The following is a 27,750-nucleotide window of genomic DNA, read 5'->3' as shown; positions in this document are numbered from 1 at the left end:
CTTCAGTCTGGAGCGGAAGTCGGGTGGAAGAGGACGGACCTAGCGGGAGGACTGGAGGCGGCCAGAGAAAAAGAGAGAAAAGAGAGAAAAGAGGCATTGTAAGGCCTGGGAAGAGAGACAGAGGCGTTGTAAGGCCTGAGCTATTGAATCGGTGCAAGAGGCACTGGGGACTTGAGCGCGGGAAAATCTGTAAAAAGTAGAAAATAAACGAGTGTGTGGTGAGCAAAACGATGTCTGTCTGCCTGTGTCCGGGGTCAAGTTCACAATGTATAAGGAGAAATTCAGGGATCTTTTGGGTCTTGTTTTGTATGCCTATTTTCACAGCTGCTCTATAAGAGTATTAAGTTCTGACATAGTGAATAATTTTATAATAGTTTCAGATAGCTTATTGGAAAGTGTTACATTTCTTTTTTATCTTTTCTGCTCTCTCCGAATTCAATGCAATGTTTTTCCACGTTGTGCGTATCTGTAATGCAGCATTTGGTTTCATTATGGTCTGGAAAAGGGAAACACTGTTCTGTTTCTTGTGAAATCTGTCAGTGTAGCAAGTTTGCATTTTCCATTTTAAAAACAGTGCCTTGAAAATGTATTCAGACTAGTTGTCTAGACTTAATAATAAATCCTACATTGAAAATTGTCTTTTGTGAAATTCTCATTTCAAATCACTGAAATTCCAAAATTTTGATTTAACGTGACTTTGTATTAAACTTAAAAAATCTTGAGAAGAAAAAAGAAATATTGTAATGGCTCTGATAGGTTGCATCAGGCTGGGAATGGCATCACTGATGAGTCATCAACAATGTGAGCTGCCATTTCATCATTCAAATGGCAGCTTCAGCACTAGCCACAAGAAGGCCTATAAAAACAGCAAGGTTGCCAAAGCTGGACAAATTCTAACTAGTGTGATAACAGTGAGCCATTTTCCAAAGGACAACAAGCTGCCCAAAAGAGTAATATAAAGAACAAGAATCTGTTGTGTCAGCACTGAAGCGCATTGGCACAGCACTATAAATGTTTGCACAACTATTCAATTCCTATGTTGTGGAGAAGTCTGACTTTAGCTTACAATTGTCTCCTCCAGTGAATCAATTAATAATTGTTACATTTGCAAAATAATAACATTGCCCTATTATATGTGCAAAGGATGTGATTCAAAAAATAAAATAGCAAAGCCTTTAAAATACTAATGTTTATTGCTGTTCCTCTCAAACCATAATTTATCCCAAGAAGACCTAGGATCCGTAAGAAAGGTATATTAGTAAAGAAATAATACAAGAAATTGAATATGCAACATTAAAGAGTATTAAAGTATAATATATATAAACCAAAATGAAACTCATAACTGCACCCTGGGCCTAACTATGCACAGCTTTTTGCACAACTGTTATTTCTAGAGCATGTGCTAAGAGCACTTAAGCAATTGTACCACTCCACTTGACACCGTCTAAACATTTTCTAACGCATTCTAGCCTGTCTTACTCACACCAGCAGAACTCGTTTCCACTCACCTTCTAATTCCACAATCAAGTGCCATACAGCTAGAAGAGGTTTTAAGCTCTAGACTGGAACTACTTCCAGGTATTTTCCAAAAATAGCTTCTGGGGTCAGTTCTACTCTCTGGAATCTGTGATGCCATCCTCCAAAATCGAATTTTAGTTACCCTAAGTGTCCCTACTAACCTGAGTTCCTACTCCCGCTTAATGAGCTAAGACCTTCAATGTCAGTTGCTCAATCCAATGAGTAGCAAAAGGCCATGCTTAACACTGAAGGTCACTCTACTATCTCCATCAAATTGAGGAAGCAACCCATTTTTTATTGCGTATAATGCTACCTGCCAGTGGCAGCCTATCCAATGGGCACAAGTTTTGCCAATGTAAGTGGTTTTGTTTTAATCACCTCTTATGGCTCAACGCTGGTTTACGTATAATAATGCTAAGTTATCTGCAACCTGTGCCTCAGCTGGGTCCCAAAGTTTGTTTTCATTCTCTCCACAACTACCTCTTGGGGACCACAAGTGCATCCCATTATTGAGCCTGCCTCTTTAATTAGCATGTTGATTTGGTGGGCCTGTTTTAAAGTGATGTTACTGGTCCAGCACACAGCATAGAAAATCACGGTGGCCATCACAGAGTTGTTGAAGTTGTGAGGGATGCCACCCCCAACTTTAAAGGAACATAGACTCATAAGATTAAAAGAACCAGTTCTGCCCTTTCGTATATAGTTATTCTGTGTTATCACACCAGTCCACCAGATGTGGAGCCCCAAGTACCTGTAGTACCTGAATACCTGAATAGTGACCAGACATACAGCCTTTTTGGTGCAAGGAAAGTCAATAACCAGTTAATTGGATTTCCTGATGTTAAGTTCCATGTTAATCTTTTCTGCACCAAGAAAACAAATTTCTTTAACTGATTCCTATACTCTGTCTTATCTCTATTACCAGCATAGCCCATTTAGAATTATCATAAAATTTGTGGAAGTAACATGACCTGGTGTTATATTTATAGTCTGAGGTGTACAGTGTGAAGAGCAAAGGAGACAGGACTGTTCCTTATGGTGCTCCAGTGGTTGCTCACATCCATATCAGAAACAACAACAACATTTATTTATATAGCACATTTTCATACAAAAAGTAACTCAAAGTGCTTTACATAATGAAGAATAGAAAAATAAAAGACACAGTAAGAAAATAAAATAAGTCGACATTAATTAACATAGAATAAGAGTAAGGTCCAATGGCCAGGGTGGACAGAAAAAACAAAAAAAAACTACAGACGGCTGGAGAACAATATAAAATCTGTAGGGATTCCAGACCATTAGACTGCCCAGTCTCCTCTGGGCATTCTACCTAACATAAATGAAACAGTCCTCTTTGGATTTAGGGTTCTCACAGAAGGACTTGATGATGATGGTCATGTAGACTTCTGGCTTTTAATCCATCCATCATTGTTGGAGCATCATGAAGCTTTGAGTAGGTGGTGGTGGCGCAGGCCACCACCACAGAGAAACCGGAAAAAGAAACAGAAGAGAGAGTAGGGGTCAGTACGGATTTTAGAGCCACCATGAATAGTTATTATGATGAATTGAACATACAGAGTATCAGGATTAAGTTAAAGTGAAGTTATGAGAAGGCCATGTTAAAGTAATATGTTTTCAGCAGTGTTTTAAAGTGTTCCGCTGTATTCGCCTGGCGAATTCCTATTGGCAGGCTATTCCAGATTTTAGGTGCATAACAGCAGAAGGCCGCCTCACCACTTCTTTTAAATTTTGTTCTTCGAATTCTAAGGAGATACTCATTTGAGGATCTAAGGTTACGATTTGGAATATAAGGTGTCAGAAATTCCAATATATAAGATGGGGCAAGATTATTTAAGGCTTTGTAAACCATAAGCAGAATTTTAAAGTCAATCCTGAATGACACAGGTAACCAGTGTAGTGACATTAAAACTGGAGAGATGTGCTCGGATTTTCTTTTCCTAGTTAGGATTCTAGCAGCTGCATTCTGCACTAGTCAAAAACGATTTATGTCTTTTTTGGGTAGTCCTGAGAGGAGTGCGTTACAGTAATCTAGAATCTAGAAAACAAACGTGTGAACTAATTTCTCAGCATCTTTCAGTGATATAAGAGGTCTAACTTTAGCTATGTTTCTTAAGTGAAAAAATGCTGTCCTAGTGATTTGATTAATATGCGATTTAAAATTCAGGTTACAGCCAACAATTACGCCTAAGCTTTTTACCTCCGTCTTGACTTTTAATTCTAATGTATCCAGTTTATTTCTAATAGCCTCATTCTATCCATTATTGCCAATCACTAAGATTTCAGTTTTCTCTTTATTTAACTTGAGAAAGTTACTATTCATCCATTCTGAGATGCAAGTCAGACATTGTGTTAGTGAATCAAGAGAATCGGGTGCTATTGATAAGTACAGCTGTGTGTCATCAGCATAGCTGTGGTAGCTCACGTTGTGCCCTGAGATAATCTGACCTAATGGAAGCATGTAGATTGAGAATAACAGCAAACCCAGGATAGAGCCTTGTGGAATACCATATCGGATATCATGTGTCTTAAAGTTGTAATTACCACAACTAACAAAGAATTTTCTCCCTGTCAGGTAGGATTCAAACCAATTTAAGACACTGCCAGAGAGGCCTACCCATTGACTAAGGCGATTTCTAAGAATGTTATGATCAATGGTGTCAAATGCAGCACTCAGAAACACAGTCCTTCAGTTTCACAAACTGCAGTCTGCCCAACAGATAGTCCATTATGTAGGACAACATAGGTTCATCCACCAGAATATCTCTGATTTTACCCCTCAACAAGGATGGCTGCATGAAACTGAAAGCACAGGAGAAATAAAAAAAAATCCACACAGTACTACCATCTTTGCCCAGATGAGAATAAGCCTTGTGGAGCAGATACTGTAGATCAGAGGTTCTCAACCTGGGGCCATATGGCCCCCTGGGGGCCACAGGTGAAAATTACATAAAAGGGGGGCCACGGCACAAGATTAGGGGGCCACAGAGAGAAGTGGGAAGTGAAGAAGACAGAGACGTGAAGAAAAAAGAAAACAAAGGTGAAGTGAAAACTAAAAAAAGAAGGTTCCTGAACATATATTCTAACAGGGGATTTCATCTCAAATCATGCAAAGCATGTATATTAACCATCAGCGATTTGACTGAAAGAAATATGTGAGAACCCCATGAAATTACCCCCATTTGTTTTGCGAACTTCATACCAGTGTCATAGTAATACAGAATCAGGGTTCAGTGGTGTGAATTATTTACTGAGCCAAACGTGGAATCATCTTAACATAATGGACAGAGGTGATATTTAGTTATCCCTCACAGCAATAGAAACAGATTTAAAAAACCTTGTTTCTGGTCATAATAATAATAATTATAATACATTTTATTTATATAGAAAGAAGAGTAAGATAGTAAATTCAGAGAAAAACAGACACACAGGTTACATGAGCATCTTGACATCAAGGTAAACTGAAAGAAGGGTAATAAAGTCAGTTAGAGCTAAAAGCCATCCTGAACAGATGAGTTTTGAGTTAGTTTTAAAAAAGAATTCATGGAGTCAGCTGATCTAATTAATTTCGGTATGTCATTCCCGAGTCTGGGCGCTGTACAGCTGAAGGCCCTGTCACCCATGGAGTGTAGATTAGTGTGGGGCACAACAAGATTGCCAGAATCAGAGGACCTTAGTGGGTGGACAGGCATATAGTGATGGAGAAGGTCACTGATGTAGCTTGACACAAGGTCGTTTAAGGCTTTGTAGGTTATTAGTAGAATTTTATATTCTGTAAGACACAGGGAGCCAGGGAAGGCGAAGCAGGATAGGTGTTATGTGCTCGCTGCTGCTGGTCCGTGTAAGGACTTTTGCAGCTGAGTTTTGAATAAGCTGGAGCTGTGATATAAGATTAGAAGGGGCACCTGCCAGCAGCGAGTTACAATAATTGATGCGGGATGTGATAAAAGCATGGACAAGTTTCTCAGCATTAGAAAAGGAGAGGAAGGAGCGAACACGGGATATGTTATGGAGGTGAAAGTAAGAAAGTTTCTTAATGTGATTTATGTGGCGGAATAAGAAAGGGAGGAATCAAAAATGACACCAAGATTCTTTGCAGTAGAGGCAGGTCTGATGAGATCACCAAAGATGGACTGGGAAGGAGTTAATTTTATTAAGTTGAACTTTAGTCCCAATTTGCAGGAGTTCAGTTTTGTTGCAGGTTAATTTTAAAGAGTTCTGCTCCATCCAGTTGTGAGCTGAGAAAACTCTGATGAAGTTCCACTTTTAACATTGAAGTAGAGTTGAGTATCGTCTGCATAAAAATGATAACCCAGTCCAAAGCTACAAATAATATGGCCAAGGGGAAGCATATAAATACAGAAGAGAAGAGGGCCGAGGACAGAGCCCTGAGGAACTCCTTGTGTGACTGGCGCTGAGCTGGATCTGCTGTTGCCAAGACTAACAAACTCTTGCCTATCAGTCAGATAGGACTTGAACCACTGGAGGGCAGTGCCAGAGATACCCAGCATGTTCTCCATTCTAGACAGTAGAATGTCATGTTTGACAGTGTCAAATGCTGCACGGAGGTCTAATAGAATTAATATGCTGGTTTGTCCAGAGTCTGCTGCCATAAGTAAATCATTGGTTACCTGTAGCAGAGCAGTTTCACAGCTGTGCTGCGTGCTGAAACCAGACTGAAAGGGTTCCATCAAATTATCAGAAGTTAACTAGTTGGTGAGTTGGGAAGCTACAACAAGCTCAAGAACTTTTGACAGAAAAGGTAAGTGGGAAATAGGCGGAAATTGTTAAGATTGTCAGCATCAAGACCAGACTTTTTAACATTGGGGTTACAGAAGCGATTTTAAAAGTGAGCAGCACAGAGCCAGTGTCAAGGGATGAGTTTATTATTGTTGTAATAGTCGGGATTATGGCATGAAGGCAGGATTTAAGTAGTGTGCTGGGGATGGGGTTCAGTACACAGGTAGTCGGCCTCATCTTAAAAAAAAGGTTATTAACCAAAGCAGATGTGACTGGTGAGAACTTAGAGAAGGAGTTGGATGGAGTGGGAGAACAGGGAAGGATATAAACATATGATGTATTTATGTTAGTTGAATTATTTAGATCTTTAATTTTGTTATGGAAAAAGTGGAGGAAATTCTCAAAGACTTCAGTAGAAAAGGTAGTTGGGCCAGACGCAGGTTCAAGCAGTTTATTAAAAAGAGAACAAAACCCCTGGGTTGTCATGGCCTCTTTCTATTATTCTGCCATAATGGGTGTTCTTAGCAGCGGTTAGTGCTTCTCTTTAAGCTCTCTGGTGGTCAGAGAAAGCCTGGATGTGCACGGTGATGCCAGACTTACATGACATTCTCTCAAGGTGTCGGCTAGCTGCTTTCATAGATCGCAACTCTGAGTTATACTAAGGAGCTGAACGTTTAAAGGAAACCTCCTTATGTTTTAAAGGAGCTGTTTTATCTAATGCTGAATGAAGGGCTGTGTTATAGTGGTCAACAAGACTATCTAGTGTTGATGGAATAGGTGAAGACAGTAAAAGATCAGAAATGGATCCAGAAAGAACAGAGGGACAGATATTTTTAAGGTTTCTCTATGGAAATTTGTCATTTACAGGTAAGAAGAGGGAGAGGTAATGAGACAGTGAAAAGTACTGCTTTATGGTCAGAGAGTCCCAAATCAGTGCTGTAAAGGCGCTTTTCCACTGCATAGTACGGCACGACACGGTTCAGTTCAGCTCACTTTTGGGGGGTTTTCCACTGGGAACAGTACCTGGTACCTGGTCCTTTTTTTAGTACCACCTCAGCCGAGGTTCCAAGCGCGCCGAACCGTTACCAAACGTGCGTGTAAACTCTGCTGGTCACTGATTGGCCGGAGAAAATCGTCATTACTGCGTCACTGAACTTGCGACACGAGACACAACAGACCCGCTGGATTTTTAGCACAGCCAGCGAAGGTTCGGATGCACCATTTTGTTTTAACCGAAAATGGCTGTTTCGTGGTCTATTGAGGAAGTACAGACGTTCTCTCGTTGGTAGCCGAGGGCGGATCCAGCGAGAGCTGGATAGGCGACAGCGGAATGAAAAAGTTTTTTAGGAGGTCGCTAAGCTCTTGGGCGCACATGGCTACCATCGGACTTACAAACAGTGTAGGGACAAGTTAAAAAATGCAGTGGAAAAGCGCCATATAACGACACGTGAATAATCCCGCCCACTCTAAAGCGGTACTAAACTGCAGTCGAAACGCAAACCGAGCCGAACTGAGCCGAACCAAGGTGAGCTGTACTGAACCGTGCTGTGCCGTACTATGCAGTGGAAAAGCGCCATAAATGTTGGCAATAGATAGTCCAGAAGTACAGATCAGATCCAATATATGACCACCAGAGTGGGTGGGAAAATCAACATGTGTCTAGTCAAAACAGTCCAGTAAGGATAGGAATTCATTTCTCAGTTTAGATGTGGGGGTGTCAATATAGATGTTGAAATCACCAAGAAGGATAACTCTCTGGGAAAAGGAGCTTTAGTGGGTTAAAAGTTCAGTCAGCTCAGATAAGAAGGATGCATTGTATTTTGGAAGATGATAAATAACAATAAGAGAAGACAGGACCTGATTCCGTTATTAGTTTAAGAGCCAAATACTCGAAAGACAACGGATAATCAATTGGGATTCTTTTGATGTGTAAATCCACTCTGACAATTACTGCAAGTCCACCGCCTTGTCTTGAGCTGCAAGGCTCTGTGAGGAAAGTGTATCCAGGTGGTGTCACCATTTGCTCTGGACAAACTGTTTAATATGAAGCAGTTTGTCATGAGAGTATTTTAGCATGATACTGAGCAATACTTTTCTGATAGCAGTGGAGAAGCAGCACAGCACAGTGGAGCCGGTACGACAGGCGGGTGCAGTAGTGCAGATGAGCGGCGATAGCAAAGCAGCAGAAAGCAAAGCATGGGGAGGAAGCAGGATGTGGAGGTTCCAACATACAGCCATAAACAATATAATGCTGGGTATTACAAGCATGATCACCCCAGAGCCACAAGCCAGGTGGGTATGAACATCAGATCAGTTCTTAGTCATACAGCACAGTAAAATGAATCGGGAGCAGACCAGCATAGCAAATATAATCAAGGAGACAGACCATCCCAGGCTCCTAGAGCGTCAGGTACAAAGAAATGTTCGTAGGTCTCGTCCCGTGATCCACAGATTCAGTTGTTCTCGGTCAAAGTAAAGTCCATAAAATCTGTAAAAATTAAACCAAATCCATACAAGCAGAAGGGTCACATTGATCAAGAAATATAGTAGTTAAAGAAAACATTTTTGTAGTTTATAAATTAAGAAATTTTGCTTTTTAATTTGCATTGTAATGTAATAAATTGTATTGTGTTAAAATAAAACATGTTTTATTTACAAATAAAACATTTAAATAGCTACCTTTCTACCAGTAAGACAGAGGGCCACAGGAAGGAAACGAGGTCGAAAGGGGGCCATCGTTGAAAAAAGGTTGAGAAACCCTGCTGTAGATAGTGGCCCCCGGCCGGGGCGGGAGCCCGGCCGGGACGCCCAGGAGGATGTGAGGAGGGCTTGTGCCTCCTCCAGACCGCGAGGGGGCATCCGTCCTGGTTCTATTGGGAGCCACGGGTCGAGGGCATGGAAGCCCTTCCCTGTAGGGGCCCGTGGTCACCGCCAGGCGGCGCCCCATGCGGTTTATCCGTCGCGGTTGCCGGTCGGGGCAGGAGCCCGGCGGGGCGCTTGGAGGACGGAGGAGGCGAGTGCCTCCTCCAGACAGAGTGGGGCGTCCGTCCTGGTTAGGCAGGGGCCTGGGTACAGGGCTTTGAAGCCCAGCCCTGTAGGGACCCGTGGCCATCGCCAGGCGGCGCCCCAGTGCCTAATTATCCCGGGAGCCCGACACTTCGCCACACCAGGAAGTGCGGGGAAGACTTTGTGTGGCACCGGAGAGCTGCCAGGAAGGCGGCCGATACTTCCGCCCGCTTGGGCGTGGCTAGAGAGGAAACACCTGGGGCTCATCCGGGGCATTATTTAAGGGGCGCCTCCCTCCAGTCATTGGTGGAAGTCGGGTGGAAGTGGACTGAGCAAGAGGAAGGACTGGAGGCGGCCAGGAAGGCACAAGAGACTGTGGGCCTGGACTTGGGGGAATCGGTGCGAGAAGGCACTGGGGGTGCACGTGAGCACGAATTGTAAATAATATAGTGTAAATAAAAGTGTGTTGGGTGAAACAATGTTGTCCGTCTGTCTGTGCCGGGGCCAGGCTTCACAATGGCGCCCAACGTGGGGCCTTCCGTCTGGTGCAAGACGGGGGCCCCATAACGATAAATATTCTGTGAACGGCCCGGCGCAGCAGCGGACCCCACACACTGGCCGCGGGAGCGGCCCGTGCACGACCCCGCGGGAGCGTTTCGCCCCAGAAACCGCCTCCGGACAGCGGAATGGCTTTCCCCGAGTGCGGAGGAGAACCCGACATCGCCGGAGCGCAGCGGGCTCCAAAGTCGCGCTGTCGAGGCGGACAACCAGGCGGCGTGGCAGTACCGAAGGCCACACCGGCGAGGGCCTCGGCATGGCGGGATCCGGAGGTAAGTGCCCTGCCCTGCAATCATCGGCCCTTCGGGTCGGTCTTACCTCTATCCTTACAGGGAGGGGCGAGCGGATCAGCGTCCGTGGCAGGAGCACGCCGGGCCACGGGCTGTCGGCAGCACGGCGACGGCGGCAGCGAAGAAGGCTGCGGAAGCGGAGCCGCTGCGGCTCGAGGAATCGCCGCAACCACACGCGGCGAAGAGCGCGTCTCCGCACTCGGAGCTGGGAAGGCAAGATGGCGCGGGCGGATGTCCCGCCGCTGACAGGCGCGGGATTGGCGGTGTGTCTTGCGTGCCCGCCGATGATTGGATAGAGGCGGGCCCAAGGAATGCCAGTCTCGTGCCAAACCGAGACCCGATTGGGCCAGAGGGAGTGGCCCAGAGGAGGCAGGCGGCGCGTGGAGCTGATGGACAGGTAAGCCCACCGACGTTTGTCTCTCTCTCTCCACCAGCGGCTCGGCGTGCGTCGGAGGAGTCCCTTCGGCCCGCCAAGCCGTCCTTAGAGGAGCTGCTCGTGTTCTCGCCGCCCAGTGTGAGCAGCTGATGGAGATGGCGGTCGCGTCGAAAGACACCGAGTGAGGCGGAGGATCGGTGCGGCGCTGGAACGGAGGCAGGCAGAACACGGCGGGAGTGGTGAGTGTTGCCGTTCCGTAGAGCAAGTGGGGAGGTTTGCGAACATGGCTGTGACCGTTACGGGACGATCAGCTCAAGTAAGCAACCTCCCGACAGCAGGCGCCGGTGCAGACAGCTAGCGAGGCGAGGAGCTCGAACACGCAAGGGCTGGTAGGATCGGGGCTGCTGAGTGCCCTGGGTCCTAGCGCCCTGCGCTCAAGCCTGCAGCTGTCTCCTGTCGCTCTGCCTGGACGCAGAGCGGGGCTGGATTTGAGCTTCGCTGTGCTCAGACCCAGACCGTCAGCGTCCAAGAAAGAAGGAGGAACCGAAGGGTGAATGCGGTTCCTCCGATAGGAGAGACGCGGCGCTGGTGCGCGTCGGAGAAGGGCCGTCCTCTGTGTGGGCAGAGGAGATCCCTGGGCGGATGGGCGAGCTGCCTGCGAGGCGGTGCCGAGGCTGGCGGGACGGGCATGGAACCTGCGGCGGAGGACTTCAGCAGGCAAGTTGGGGGCTGTCGGAGGGGCAGGAGCACAGTCGATACGGAGACCGGCGGGCGCTCGGGATGAGTGTCCTGGCTGTGCTTCTGGCCCTCTTTTCCTTTATTTTACAGGCCCGAAGCCCGGCGGCGCTGAGGCCGGCGTCGACGGGACCTGCCCGCCTGGAGCGGGCGCTCCGCGGAGTGCTCCACGCCGGGAGGCCTACAGTGACCCGCTGGGGAACAGCGGGCGAGGCGGCGCAGACCACAGGGGCGTTTGCGCGGCGAGGGTGCGAGACAGATGTCCCAGGGTGCGTGTTGGACCCTGGGGACATAGTAGGACCCTCGCTGGGGGCGTGCTGCCCTTCGGGTTGTGCCGTTGGACCACGTGTCCTCGCTAGCGGTGGGGCACTGTGGCCCCGGCGGCGGGAGCCCGGCCGGGACGCCCAGGAGGATGTGAGGAGGGCTTGTGCCTCCTCCAGACCGCGAGGGGGCGTCCGTCCTGGTTCTATTGGGAGCCACGGGTCGAGGGCATGGAAGCCCTCCCCTGTAGGGGCCCGTGGTCACCGCCAGGCGGCGCCCGATGCGGTTTATCCCGTGCGGTTGCGGTCGGGCAGGAGCCCGGCGGGGCGCTGGAGGACCGGAGGAGGGCGAGTGCCTCCTCCAGACAGAGTGGGGGCGTCCGTCCTGGTTAGGCAGGGGGCCTCGGGTACAGGGCTTTGAAGCCCAGCCCTGTAGGGACCCGTGGCCATCGCCAGGCGGCACCCCAGTGCCTAATTATCCCGGGAGCCCGACACTTCCGCCACACCAGGAAGTGCCGGGGGGAAGACTTTGTGTGGCACCCGGAGAGCTGCCAGGAAGGCGGCGATACTTCCGCCACGCTTGGCGTGGCTAGAGACGGAAACACCTGGGGCTCATCCGGGGCATTATTTAAGGGGCCGCCTCCCTCCAGTCATTGGTGGAAGTCGGGTGGAAGTGGACTGAGCAAGAGGAAGGACTGGAGGCGGCCAGGAAGGCACAAGAGACTGTGGGCCTGGACTTGGGGGAATCGGTGCGAGAAGGCACTGGGGGTGCACGTGAGCACGAATTGTAAATAATATAGTGTAAATAAAAGTGTGTTGGGTGAAACAATGTTGTCCGTCTGTCTGTGCCGGGGCCAGGCTTCACAATAGTTACATTCTCCAGTCTAAACTTATATCGATAGATATTACTTACTTTGTCCAAGGAGGAAATTCAGCTTTTACAGAAGCTCAAGAAATTCAGAAATATGATAGCAAACAACTCTTTAGTTTATGAGGGATTAGGTAAATCAACTGTCCAGCATAAACTGCAACCACATAAAGATCTGATAGACAATCTGTAATAGATCCTTCCTGTGCACAACTGCATTATTGTTTTTATTTAGTTATATTCAGCCTAAATGTGTTTTGTTAACCTGATTTATAACTTTACTTTTCTTTTTGCCATTTGAGTGTGCACTCATCAAAGGAGCTTTTCTTTGTATTCTAATTTAATTTAAGTTTTCGAAGAATACTGACTTGGATTTGTGACTTTTTTGTCAATAGCTCTTGCGTACTGAGTTGGTTGAATTCATCTTAAATTCATTACACTTCATGTTCCTTTTTCACTTTAAAATAAGTCAGAGATCTTAAAGTAGGTCCTTCTTGAGACTGCTTTATGAGTACAACAAATAATACTGTATGATAGTTTGGGCACACATTATCACATTCATTTTTTTATTACGTCTTTATTTAGTTTTCTTGAACTTTCGATTGTGTAATTTGCTCCACCTGTAATAGTAACTGTAACTGGGCTTTCAGAGGCACCATTATTAGTTTATTCTTATTTATGTGCCTGAAGATAGAATCATAACTTATTCTAGATTATAATAAATGATGTGATGAAAAGAATGAGTAGTAAATATCAAATGAATTTTGGGATTGTCATATATTGTACCAATCACAGTATACTAACAGCTGTTTCAGATCTAGTCAGGCTAAATGGCCGTAGACACATTTGGAACCAAACCAAACAGTCACCATAAATTAAAATATTGCCTTGTTCAGTCTTTTTGACCAGCTTGTAGACTTCAAAAAGTTTATTTGATCTCTATTTGTGGCAAAAAATCAACAATGGATATCCATTATAGTAAATCACCCTCTAGATCCAGTTTTATGTCAGTAGTTGTGCATGCAGTTGTGTTTTTAATCAATACTACTATTCTCTTTTTTATTCTTGCAGATGCCATGCACATTAAACATAATTATTTCTTTTCCATGTGTGGTGTGTTATCAAATGGGTCTCTTATATGCCAAGCATATCACAATTGAGCATTTTTTGCGCAGTCCACATTTTTGATTTTTTAGATTAGGAATGTATAACTTTCAAATTGGGGGTTACAAAATTCATGTCCACACACATATTATAATCTAGTCTATGCTCTTTGTAAGAATTTATTGTTAACCTAATTCTAATCTGCAATAGATGATTTTTAACACCACCAGTTAACCTAACCTGCATGTCTTTGGACTGTAGGCAGAAAGTAATGAAGCTGGAGCAAACCCACACGGTCACAAGAAGAACATGCCAACTCCACACAGGGAGCACCCAGGACTCGAGCTCCAATTGTGAGGCAGCAGCGCTAACACTGTGCCACCCTAATATAAAATGTGGAATAGCAGAAAAACAAAACTTCAAGCACAGTGTTCAAATTATTTTAACTCTAGATATACAAGATATGACGTCCTATAAAGAATATTATCTTATGCTTAAGCTACTGGTATCTTGGATTATTTGTTTATGATCCTTGGCACCCATGGTGAATTAATTCTAGCTACTAAGTAAGTTTTCCAACTTGCTCCCACTCATTGGTAATTCATTTAGATACAAGCTGTGTAGCAGATAAATCCTATATTTGGCAGAATTTTCTGTCCATTATGGGAATTTTCTTTTTCATCATATATTGTGTCTACTTGCTGTGTACTGTGCACTTTACTAAGAAAAAGCCTAATTACTGTATATAGAATGGGTTCCCTCTTCTTGCCAGATGGTGTTAAATTGGTCCCATTTCTCTCCCACAGGACAGATGATTTTTGTCTTAGTCTAGCTATTGGTATAATTACATAGTACATTCAATTCAATGCAAAATGCCACTTTTAATGACTACTGCAGTCTTAAAATTATGCAACCCCCTGAATAGAATCCCCCATAACCTCACACATTTCCAAATCAGGTGTTGTGTGAAACACACCTGATGCCAACTAACCAAGGACTTCATTAATTGCATTGGGTGTGCTTGAGATAGAACACCTCAAAACTTGACTGGCTAGGGGGGTGTTTACAGTGACATTTGACTGCATATTAGAAATATGGGTAAGTCCAGAGAATTGTCGAAAAAGTTAAGAGATCATTGCCTTGCACAAACAATGAAAACAGTACAAAAAGATATCAAAGGAACCTGAATGTTCCTAGAGATATTGTTGGAAGCATAGTCGTCAGGTTCAGAGTTAAAGGAGCACTGGCTACGCTACTTGGATGTGACAGAAACAGGAAACTATCAATAGATGCCACCAGATTTTTGAGGTGGCAGGTGGCTGTCAAAACCCCTAGAATGAAGTGTAAAAGACCTGCAGTAAGGTAGTGAGATTTCAGTTTCCACCGTAAGGCGCATACTAAACAATGAAGGTCTCCATGCCCGAACTCCAAGACATACACCATCGCTACCCAAAAGCACAAGAAAGGTTGGCTCCAGTATGCTGAAAACCATATAAATAAACCACAGAGGTTTTGGGACTCTGGTCTGTGGAACGCTAAAACAAAACTGGAACTTTATGGGCCTATCTATCTGCAGTATGACTGGAGGAGGAAGAATTATTCATTTGCTGAAAAGAACACTCTGCCTACTGCGAAGCATAGTGGAGGCTCGGTGATGCTCTAAGCCTGCTTTAGTTCACCTGCAGCATGTGGAAGGCAAGATGGATTCAATCAAGTATCCAGAAATCCTAGGAGAAGACGTTATGCCAGTTGTGAGGATGCTGAAGCTTTGGCATCACTGGACCTTTCAATAGAACAATGATCCCAAGAACACCTCAAAGTCCACCAAAGGCTTGGTTTCAGAAAAAGTCCTGGAAAATTCCAGATTAGCCATCACAGTTGCCTGACTCGAACTCCATAGGAAATCTTTGGTGGAATTTGAAGAAGGTTGGTTGCAGTGCACAAACCGAAGAATATTAGTGAACTGGAGGCTATTGCCCTTGAGGAGTAAGCTAACGTTCCTCAGGAATGCTGCCAGAGGCTGGTGTCTGGCTATGCATTACACTTGCAGCAGGTAATAGCAGCAAAAGGGTGCTCTACTGTAAAGTACTAAAGATGCTTGTCAAGAAGGGGTTGAGTAATTTTGAGACTGCAGTAGTCATCAAAAGTGCCATTTTGCATTGAATGGTGAGAAACTGCTTATAATATTAGTTGTGTTGAACTATTTAAATTGTTCTTGTTTGATTTGTTTCTGGCAAACAGCTGAAGATTTGTAAATTTTGCCATTAAATATAATTTGCAATAGGTGTTGAATAATTTTGAGTACAACTGTAGTTCTACTCCCTTGTGCTTGCTTTTTCATCTTCTTTATATCTTCTTTTTACCTTTTATCTGAGTTGCTTTGGATGCTTGCACCTTCTTGTATATATTATACTATACAGTATGTATTGCATGGTTTATTACTTTGCTTTGTAAGTCACCTTAGATCAAGGTGTCTGCTAAATTTATTATAATAATATAGCAAATTCACCTTGTGTATTCATACTTTTGCCTACTAAATTTGAGGATAGCCAGTTGTGGAGTGCCCACTAAGCAGTTTGGGCTTCAGACTATATTATGCGCAAACCATCCCCTCTCACCTCTGCTGACCTGGAATTACCATATATACTCACGGATAAGTATAAGTCGTATGTGGAAAACTCACACTGTTGGTCCAAGAGATTATGATATGCTAATGCCCACCTGAGAGAGTAACCATGGAGCCCACTGCCTTTTTTTTCTATGTGGGTGCAGCAATGCGCTGCAGCAGTGGGTGCTCCTAACCTCTCTCTCTCTTTTGTGCCTACGTGACCACACAGTAATACCCGAACTATTCGAAGCAACATTTGCACTGATTTGTGTTTTTTGTATCTCACACCCTCATACACCTTTATCGTAAGAGCATCCCTTATCTATGATGGAGTGTTCGATCAGAAGAAAATATGAAGCTGGTTTTAAATTAAACGTCATTGAAGTAGCAAAAGAAATTGGTAATATTTGGCAATTGGCAACAAAATTACATGCATCTGATAAACTGATACGAGATCAGACAAGACAAGAAGATATATAAAAAAAATGTAAGTGTCACACTTTTGAACGGGCATGTAAGTCGGGGTCTGATTTTATGATCGATGTTTTGGGTTTCAAGACCCGACTTATACATAAGTATATATGGTAATTAATTAGCTTAATCACCCCACTGAGAAATCACAGGCACATTAGCTGTGCAGGCAAACTGTTCTTTTATTCAGTATGATTTAAGTGTAATACCTAAAGATGAAGAATAACAGAAGTGCTGCATTCAACCTGGAATCCTGTAGCTGCAGCAGTTTCATTCTCTGTGCACGCAGCTCATTTCTTAGTTAGGGCAGAGCAGACTCACAGCAGGCTTGTTTCATTTACAGATGGAAAAGAGGGCACTCCTCGGTAGCCTGCTGTCTGGTTTATATCTTCTATCAATATGCCCATTTTGTATATTTGAGTCACCCTCCTATTTATCCTTTTTTTAAATAAAACCCGGGAGATAATTAATATACAAATATATGAGTTACAAGACTAAACCAAATGGACGTTATATCAACCCTTTTGTGAAACAGATGATTAATTATTAAACCTTAGGCAAATTAAACAAGAATGCTTAACAAAGTCCAAATGTTGAACCTTAACCAAGTTAAGCCATTCAAGCAGAGGTGGCTTTAGGGGTGTGCGGGGCCTAGGGCTGACCAACCCCACAATGGGTCAGTTACGTCAAACACTGTTACTGGTATGTGTGGACTATATAAACTTGCAGTCAAATTTAACAAAAATAATTATTGTTAACATACACCAGATTTTCTCATTACAGCATTCAGCTAAATTTTTGCAAGATAACATGTGGACTTTATCAACATATACAGTAACTGGAGAATATAACTTGACAAATCCACTCGAAAGGGACACCCTTAGGTACAGGGCCTGGGGCGGTCACCCCACTTGCCACCCCCAAATGCCGCTCTTACATTCAAGTAGTATCAATTCAGAATTTTAAGTCTGTTCAACATGTCTATACAAACAATCCATCCTATGATTGCACCTCTCTGACCTGAAGACAAAGAAGAAATTTAATACAGTAATCCCTCCTCGATCGCGGGGGTTGCATTCCAGACCCCGCCCGCGATAGGTGAAAATCCGCGAAGTAGAAACCATATGTTTGTATGGTTATTTTTATATATTTTAAGCCCTTATAAACTCTCCCACCCTGTTAACATTATTAGAGCCCTCTAGACATGAAATAACACCCTTTAGTCAAACGTTTAAACTGTGCTCCATTACAAGACAGAGATGACAGTTCTTTCTCACAATTAAAAGAAAGCAAACATATCTTATCTTCAAAGGAGCGCCGTCATAAAGGAGCGCCGTCAGGAGCAGAGAATGTCAGAGAGAACGCTCGCTAAGAAAAGCAAACAATCAAAAAATCAATACGTGCTTTTAAGTATACAGAAGCACCGCGATAAAGCGCCATTTTGTAGAGGAGCGTCCGTGTCCTCTGTGCAAACAGCCCCTCTGCTCACACCCCCTCCGTCAGGCAGAGAGAGTGAGAAAGATAGAGAGAAGCAAACAAGCACCGCGCGGGAAGCATATCTTATAGCATTGAGGAGTTTTAGTTAATATGTAATACATGCTCTGATTGGGTAGCTTCTAAGCCATCCTCCAATAGCGTCCCTTGTATAAAATCAACTGGGCAATCAAACTGAGGAAGCATGTAACTTAAATTAAAAGACCCATTGTTAGCAGAAAGCGGCAAACCAGCGAAAAATCGTGATATATATTTAGATGTGCTTACATTTAAAATCCGCGATAGAGTGAAGCCGCGAAAGTCGAAGCGATATAGCGAGGGATTACTGTATAGTTAAGTTGTAAAATATGAAAACTTTGTGACTTTCAGAATTTTCACCCACATAGCACCCTGTTGCAGTTAATGATTTTTTGTGATGTTAAACGTTCTAGCTTACAAGGAATCTTCGTGAAAGGACCTGAATATTAGCTGTGTACATAATCTCCTTGATTATTCAAGACCTTACAAATACTTATAGTAATGTCTAACACAGATGACATACAAACTTAACAATCTGAATATTAAAATTTTAAACACAAAATATTTTGCAAAGGTGGGAATACAACAGGGATCAGCATTACAAAACGAAATTAATGAATCAATATCGCCAATATGGCCAGAACTCATAGAGAAACCAAAATAATATCTTACAGCCATGTCTAGGTGCATGTGATATTGGTATCAAAGTCATTTTATCTTATACATGGGAAAATGGAATATCATAACTTTAGATTATCCATCCATCCATCCATTATCCAACCCGCTATATCCTAACTACAGGGTCATGGGGGTCTGCTGGAGCCAATCCCAGCCAAAACACAAGGCGCAAGGCAGGAAACAAACCCAGGCATGGTGCCAGCCCACCGCAGGGCGCGCACACACACACACACACTTAGTCACAATTTAGGATTTCCAATGCACCTAACCTGCATGTCTTTAGACTGTGGGAGGAAACCAGAGCACCCGGGGGAAACCCATGTAGACATGGGGAGAACATACAAAATCCATACAGGGAGGACCCAGGAAGAGAACCCGGGTCTCCTAACTGCAAGGCAGCAGCGCTACCCGCTGCGTCACTGTGCCGCCCACTTAAGATTATACAAATCTTCATTTTACAGTTTTTGATGCTGTTAGCAGTCATATGTTATTACTATATATACAAGCTATACTATGCTTTATATTTGTGCATGTTTATACCTTAGGCAAAATATAACAATTAGAGTTTAATAAATATTAAGTTTCAGAGTCACATTTGTTTGAATTTGTAGGCCATCTGCATTTCTTTCTGAAAAAAGTGTTACATAAACAAATTATTAAAAAATGTATCTTACTGCTCTATGGCTATGTAGTTTTTCCTTTGCAATCAAGTTTGGCACCAGCAAATAATATAAAGGTTGACTGCTTAAGTTTCTTAAGAGGATATATTTTCTTTCTATCAAAAATATTAATGAAAAAAAAATTGTTTTGCCAGGTGTGAGATAAAGAAAAAAAAAACATGTTTACCATTTTCAAAATTAAATCACTCATATTCATAAGACATCCACTACAGAACAACATAAAGTCATGTTCTCAAAATCTGCTTTTCTGTGCAGCCGTTTTCTCACAGACCTGCACTAAGATAGCAAAAAATTGATCCGATTGCAAACAAACTATAGAAGACAGCATTCTTATACATCACATTATATTCTGAGAATAGATTGATTCAAAGCAACTGCATGAAGTTTAGCTCTTTCAGTAACTGGTTACAGTATGTTTTTGAAACATTTGTTAGGTAATGCCAACATTTTGCATCGTCCTATAAATATACGTACATTGTTAAACTTACAAACAAGATATCAGCCTGTAAAATGCAAAAATAATTTTTTTTCAAATAATGATGGGCCCATTACAATAAATTTTATTAATAAGTCATTAACAAGCATTACTTAATGCATAAAAGATTGTTAATTCTCAATCAAGTACCGTGATCCCTCGCTATATCGCACTTTGACTTTCGCAGCTTCACTCCATCGCGGATTTTAAATGTAAGCATATCTAAATATATATCACGGATTTTTCGCTGGTTTGCGGATTTCTGCGCACAATGGGTCTTTTAATTTATGGTACATGTTTCCTCAGTTGGTTTCCCCAGTTGATTTCATACAAGGGACGATATTGTCAGATGGCTGAGAAGCTATCCAATTCTCACTGATATACAATATGCTTCCCACGCATACTTGAAAGCCAGAACAGCACGTATTGATTTTTGATTTTTTGCTTTTCTCTGTCTTTCTCTCTTTCTCTCTGGCATTCTCTGCTCCTGATGCACACTCCTTTGAAGAAGAAGATATGTTTGCCTTCTTTTAATTGTGAGACGGTGTAACGGTTGTCACATGTTTTCATGGTTGTGTATTCTTTTAACCGTTTCTGCCTCATGCTTCCTTTAGGGTGTTTGCCCAGAGGAATTATTGACTGGAGAATATTTCTTTAAGGGGAGTAGGGGTCCAAACAGCGCCTGTGGGTCCTGGCTAAAATCTTCCTTAAAAGGCAAGGAGGCGCGTAGTTTAAAAGAGGGGAAGAGAAAAAAAAGAAAGGAAGCGAGGAGGGCGGAGGAAGAAGAAAGGTTGTTAAAAGAAGAAGCTGGGAAGGAGAACGGAATTTGTAAAAGAAGCGCTTGGTAAAAGCACGGAAGGCTCCGAAGTTCACGGTTGGACGCAACAAAAAGGAGTGCGGGCTAACAGGAAAGCATCTTCGGAGTGCACGGCTTCAAGTATATTTTTTGTTGAGGGTAGCGGCCATGGAAGGACGTTAACGCTCAGACTCCCGGGTGAGACGGATTTCATCTCTTAACGAAGGATCGTCCCCAAGCCGGTGAGATCGCTCCTTTTACTTATAAATCAGATGACTAGGCAGCGGAACGGAGTTGTCTAGATTACTGGACTATTCACGGACTTCCCAGGCCGTGTGGCTAGACTCTTTAAATCAACCTTATATAAAAGGGAATGGGGAACATGTGGGGATTGTGACTCTGTGGGTATAATTTTATATTTGTATATATGTGTAAATAGGTGTATTGCTATAGATATCTATTTTGAATATAGGGGGGTGTTGTTTAAAGGATATATCTTGGGGGCTTTTCTGGGCTTTCTTTCTTGCTGTCTGTCTGTATAGTATATAAGGGGTTGGTCTATTACTGGGTGTATATTTTTTGGATAAGGAGTGACTTAAATGAAGGGTTATTACTGGTGTGCTTTATAATATATATATATATATTTTTTTTTTGGTTAAACGATTGTTAGGTGTTTATTTCTTTTTTTGATATAAACAACTCCATCTGGGGAACATCAAAGTTGGGTCTAAGGTTCTGTCGGTACTCGGACATTATAATAATAATTTCCTATTAGAAGGAGTTTTTTGTGTGTGTCGGACTCCTCAACCATCAATTAGTGGAGTTCGCTACAACGGAACTGTCATCTCTGTCTTGTTATGGAGCACAGTTTAAACTTTTGACTTAAGGGTGTTATTTCATGTCTAGAGGGCTCTAATAATGTTAAAAAACGTATTTAGAAGGTTGTAAACAGGTTTTCTATGCTCTAACTGCGAAAATATTTGATTTATAAATAAAGAATCTACTTCACGGAAATTCATTTATCGTGGTAGAGTCTGGAACGGATTAACTGCGATAAACAAGGGTTTACTGTAGTTATAATTGTCATTAAATAACAGTTCATATATTGGTAACAATTTATAATAACTTTCATTATTAAGTCATTATCGAGCATATCATTTTTTACATATTTTCAAAGCATTTATTCGTAAAATATAGGAACTTGTGCAGTACTTAATCTAAAGTTGAAACTATTCATTCATTGTAAAGACTTGCAAGGGATTGCTAATGAATATAATGAAAGTGCAACTACAATTTTTTTAACATTAAAACAGCAATGTCTTCTGTAGGTAACCTAGTCCTGGGGACTCATGCATAACGCCATGCGTACAATTCGCACTATAACATGGCGTAAGCACAAAAGCCGAAATGTGCTTACACACAGAAAAATCCAGATGCAGGAATCTGTGCGTTCTCCAACTTCCACATTCTTCCGCTACATAAATCCTGGTCAGCGTGAAAACTAACGCATGTGCACGTGCCTTCTGTCCCGCCCCAACTCCTCCCAAAATTACTCCTCTTTGAATATGCAAATCAATATAAATCGCTCTTAAGCTCAGCCTTCTGTGAAAAGACAATGGGAAAAGCACAGGGGAAAATATAAGAATTTCAGCGAATACCAAGTGGAGGCAAAGGAAAAACATACTACTGTATTTGTTCAAATAAACCGTGGTATAATCAACAAAAGGAAGTTGATCGAGTGACATAGCGTGTTGGAGAAACTTGAAAGCTCAGATATCAAAGTCGCCGTGAAAAGGCGAGTCGTTGCCCACCGTCTGAGTGTCATATGAAAGCTTATTAGGGTACAGACAAAAAAAAAAATAGGCACACAGTGGGGAAATAAAGCACGAAATGTCAACTTCAATCTCGAAATTTCCATTTTAATCATGTTTAATCAAGTAGAACATCATAAAGGTCATCTTAAAATCGTTTAATTAACCAGTTTCTCAAATCACATTGTAATTAAAGTAGCATGTTAAATGCTTTGTTTTGTATTTGATCTTCTATGTGCTTTATGTGTGTGAATCACTACTTGCTTCTTAAACGGGCTCTCTTCCTCCAACTGGACACAGAATCCATTACATTCGTGATATTACAGGTCTCTGAATAACTAAAATACTGAGATGTATACGTGATATAATTTTCATGATGATAGGAGTTAAAGCACATTATTAAACATGGGTTTCATGGCGCAGTGATTGTGCGCGACCTTTGATGAAATTATTTATTGCAGCAGTACTCAAGGGGGGCTCTAGGCTTGTGGCGCCCCTGGACTGAGAAAGAATCGGTGGTCCCTTCGCCCGCCAATGTCAGTATGGTATCTTATGCACAGTGGATGGCCACGTCCGTTGCGGACACTGCACAGCCGCTTCGTTCTCATGACACAAGCGTTTAACTTTTGTCGAAATTTGCCGCTGCGTTTTTAGCTGTGTCGTTATTTTCTCTTTCTGTTTTATATTCAATATATATTGGCATGGCCGCCCCTGCAGTCCTTGCTTTTCTTTCTCCAAGTAACCGATCGCCATACAATGAACTCTGTAATAGATGTTAAGCCACCTGTAAGCTTAGAGCGCCGATTCTTTAAAACGTTTAAGGAACATTGAACTATCTTCGTAGTACATGTTTAACTATTCTATCCTTCACGCCAGTCCCAGTGAAGAATATAGATTATTTAAATGAAGTTAAAGTTTTACCTGTATAATATAATAAACATATTTTGCTGCATTTCATCTTAAAAATGATATTGTCATCATATGTAAATATGCGCATTCTAAAGTGGCTCAGGTTGTGCAATATTATAACTATAGTGCAAGTTTACAGTGGGGTAATTGTACTTATAAGTACAAACAGTTCTACAAGGAGCAATTGATTGAGTGCGTTTATAGTTCTTGGGATGAAACTGTTTCTGAACCGTGAGGTCCATACAGGAAAGGCTTTGCAACGTTTTGCACTTGATTTTGTATCCCAATAATTCTCTTTCCGATCAGCTGCTGCTGTGATTCACACTCAGATACAGTGATATAAATACTCCGAGTAGTGCAGTGAGAGTAATATGGAAAAAGATGATCCGCTGTGGCAACCTTAAAGAGAGCAGCTGAAAGAAGAAGAAGGTTAGGGTTACAGTAGTTATGGTATTTGGAATACTATGGCTATTCCCTGGACCATTATATTGTTACAAGTTAATTGCAATCAGATGCATTACACTTATAAACAATATGCGCTTAGTTTCAGTGTATTTATAAAGCTGAATCAGGAAAATAAGGAGTAAACACACAGGAACAGTAGCACTGTTTTGACGCTGGGTGCCGCCAGTCTGAGAACTTGCGTATGACAAGGTATGAGGTACCACGGAAAAGTGCGTGGCTTTACGCCAAGTGTAGGTTTTATACATCATGATTTGAATGTGGAAAAGTTCTTACGCAACATTTCTATGCGTACGCACCGTTTAAACATGAGGCCCCTGGTGTCTAATTCATAATAATGGTAACGTATATTGACTCAAAATATGTCATTATGTTTATTTTATTTAAAAGTAATCAATTTTTCCAGTCTTTACAGGAGCAAACATTAGCAGTAATAGATTGCATAGTCACTGGGAACGACATATACATTTGAGGCGAACATATCAAATGTAAATGAACTATAGTGAGGAGACAACTCTCTACCTATTAGTTTTCAAAACTTGGTGATAACTGGAGAGCAGGAGCCTATACTGTAGACAAACAGCCCAAGATAATGTGTTATCTTGAAAAGGCTTCCTGTCCACTACAGTGTGAATGCCAAAACTATCTTTAACATTGTGTCTCTTAGGAGTCAATTTTAACCAAATGAAAATGTTGCTAGAACTCAAAAGAATGTAAATAGGCTGAGAAGTTACATCAGCCTGGGGATCGACAACAGTGTGAAGTGACATTCCATCATTCAAATGGTCAGCTTCAGAACCAGCTGCAGTGAAGCCTATAAAACTAGAAAGTCAACTATAGTCACGTGATCTCCAACAAGAGTTCCTAAAGTGATTCATCCTTCTAAGGATAGTGAGATGCCTAAGAGCACAATATAAAAGAGAATGATTCCATTGGGTTGATGTCGGTATGTGCTGGACTTACTAGATTTGTTTTTGTTTAGAAGTGGGACAACTGACTTCTGAGGTGTTGCCGGGTAGTCTTGAGGGTGAGATCTGGAATGATCAGTATGGCAGCATCAATACAGAATGAAAGACAGCTGAGAGATTGCTACAAGAGCTTCTCCATTTGCTAAGGTCCAGTGGTCTTGGTGCCTGTCTGCTGGTGGAGCTTTGGAAAGGATCCTGGCTTGGATGAGCTAATGTAGCCTGTAGAAAGTGTTGCCACTCACTCCAGATGTAAAGTGGAGCCAGCAGCAAGACTGCACAGGTAAAGGACATGGCAGATTGCAGTGGCATGACAGAGCAGGTGAGGAGGAAGAGTCTCGAAGCTGACATCCGGAACCAGAAATGCTGGCAGCAGCATCAGCTCCACTCAAGGATGTTCATCTGTTATCATATAATAGATCACCCCACAAAAGTGCAGCATTTAGTCCCTGAAATGCATAGCTTTAACATCCAGTTAAGGGATGTCCTTGTCACCAGCCACAAAACCGCAGTTGAGGAGTTGACCATCTACACTATGGATGACATTAATAATGAGTTAACCAACAGCATAAGCTTGCATTTCATCATTCAAATGATCAGTTTCAGAGCCAGCTGAAAGGGAGCTTATAAAAAAGGACAAACCTGCTACAGTTGCAAAATTTCCAACTAATGAAGCTAAAGTGAGCCATCTTTATAAGGACAGAGAGCTACCTAAAAAAGCAATGTAAAAGAATGTATTCAGTCATCACCAGTGAGCACCGTGGAGCACTACAATGCCAAAAATACAATAATTATCACATGAGAGAATTAACAATGTAATTGAACTTCAAATGAATCAGCAAAAGAAATAGACCCTTATTGCACACCAAGGTTTACATTGGGTTTCTAGAACTACACAGACAGATTGGCTTGTGAATTTTCCAGACTTCAAACATGTGTAAAATGTCCTCATTTCTTTCACCCTCTCTCTTCAGTTCCTCTATCAAGCCACATTTGTGTCCAATGAGCTTGCGCCTTCTTACTCTAAAACTAAATATACACCAGAAGTAAGAGTCTATTTACAACAAAGGTATGGAATTGTGGAGTCCCTTGCTTTGTCACAGCTCCCCCAGAAAGTTCAAAGGCCAGTGCAAGCTGCCAGGCTCTTCGCACAATGCACTGCTCCTCTTAATCCCACTTTTAATAGTCAACTCTTATCAGTTCTATCTTCTTGTTCCATGATGACAAACACCCCTACAGCACATACTGTATAAGCAGATTCTGTCATTCTCCATGTGAAAAAGGGAGCCATCCAGCCATGATGTCATCTTCCTATTGTATTTTCATTAACCAAGTATTACCTGAGACGTCAGCTTTGAAGCAGCATCTATACATAAGAATATGTTACATGACATTGTGAAACCGTCAAATTTAAACTATAAGATATTCTTACTCAGTTCAGATTTAAATAGTGCAACACTGCAAAGCAAAAACATTGACTGGGAGTTAAAGTGCCCTAATAAAATTGTTAAATTAAATACTATTAGAAGATATATAAGATCAAGATATCATTGTGTATTATGCACAATACGCTGTCATTTGATTAGAATTACACTAAATCAATTTAATCATCAAACTATATACATAATGAAAATAAATAATAAGCATTGTGTGATATATGGTTGCACAGTGGTTAGTTTTAGGGTTGTGGGTGGTTCAGTCCATTCACTGTCTGTATGCCTTATGCACCTTAACATTATCTTCATGCTGGATTTCTCTGGACATCTCACAACTCAAAGATGTCCAGGTTAGGGTAATTAGGACCTCTAAATTATTCCTATGGGTGTATAAATGTGCTCACCCTCTGATGGAATGGTGTCCTACACAAAGCTGATTCCAGCCCAGCATCTAAAAATACCAGATTCTGGTTCTGTAAGGAATGGGGGAATCAAAAAAATGGAAGAATGCATGGAAATGATACAATTATATCACTATGTTCCCTATAATATTTTCTCTCTCTGCTCTTTCATGACAATTATTCCATTTGTAACTTTTTTTTTTTTTTGCTTTTTACATAGATTATATAGCTAGAAATGTCAACGAACTTCCTTAAGGCAGAAAAGAAGCTCATTTTCATTTCAAACTACATTAATTCTGAATGAACCTAAACCCACACTCATATTTATTAAAAGTAGATAGTTTTAATGGGGGGAGGAGGAAGGAGAGATAAAAACTTACACAGTATAATGTGGTTCAGTCTGAGTGCTTTAGTTCACATAAATCCATAAACCAGAAGATATCCTGGAGGCATTACAAATTTATCAGTCAAAGGCAGTAAATAAGATGGCAAAATCTTATTTAGATCCATATAGAAATGTTCTAGGCATCAGTAAAGTACCCACAAAGTCTTCAGGTAATATTCCTCTTTATTATTCATTGGGTGGATGAAATATCAGTAAAATGTAAAGCTGATATGCTTATATGGTGCAAAATATATTAAAATGTGGGCTATTTCGTAATTCATTCTTTCTGTCAAATACTACCCAAAGATATGACATGCTTAGCATCAAATTGCACGGAAAAAATCCTTTAACCACACATAAATGCAAAGAAAAGAAAATATTTGAAAACCGGGATCCTTCCATTTAAGAGATAAATACTGAGTTATTTTTCTACTTCTCAAATCATTTTACTTAAATTGTTAAATTAATTTTCAATATGAAATGATTTTGGACAGTATCAGATAAGCTGTTTTAAATCAGAGTGGATGTGACAAATTATGTTTCTAACTTAAATGACATTTTATGGGTGTCTTCTGAAAGTTTTCCTTCAAGTTTTCTTACAAAAGTGATGAAGACACTGAAGTGCTGCTTTGTTAACTATATTGAACTACAGTATATCACTTGAAACATGGCTCATTTCCGATACAGT

Source organism: Polypterus senegalus, chromosome 7 (assembly GCF_016835505.1).
Source record: "Polypterus senegalus isolate Bchr_013 chromosome 7, ASM1683550v1, whole genome shotgun sequence".
Taxonomy (NCBI): domain Eukaryota; kingdom Metazoa; phylum Chordata; class Cladistia; order Polypteriformes; family Polypteridae; genus Polypterus; species Polypterus senegalus.
This window is presented reverse-complemented; position numbering follows the sequence as displayed.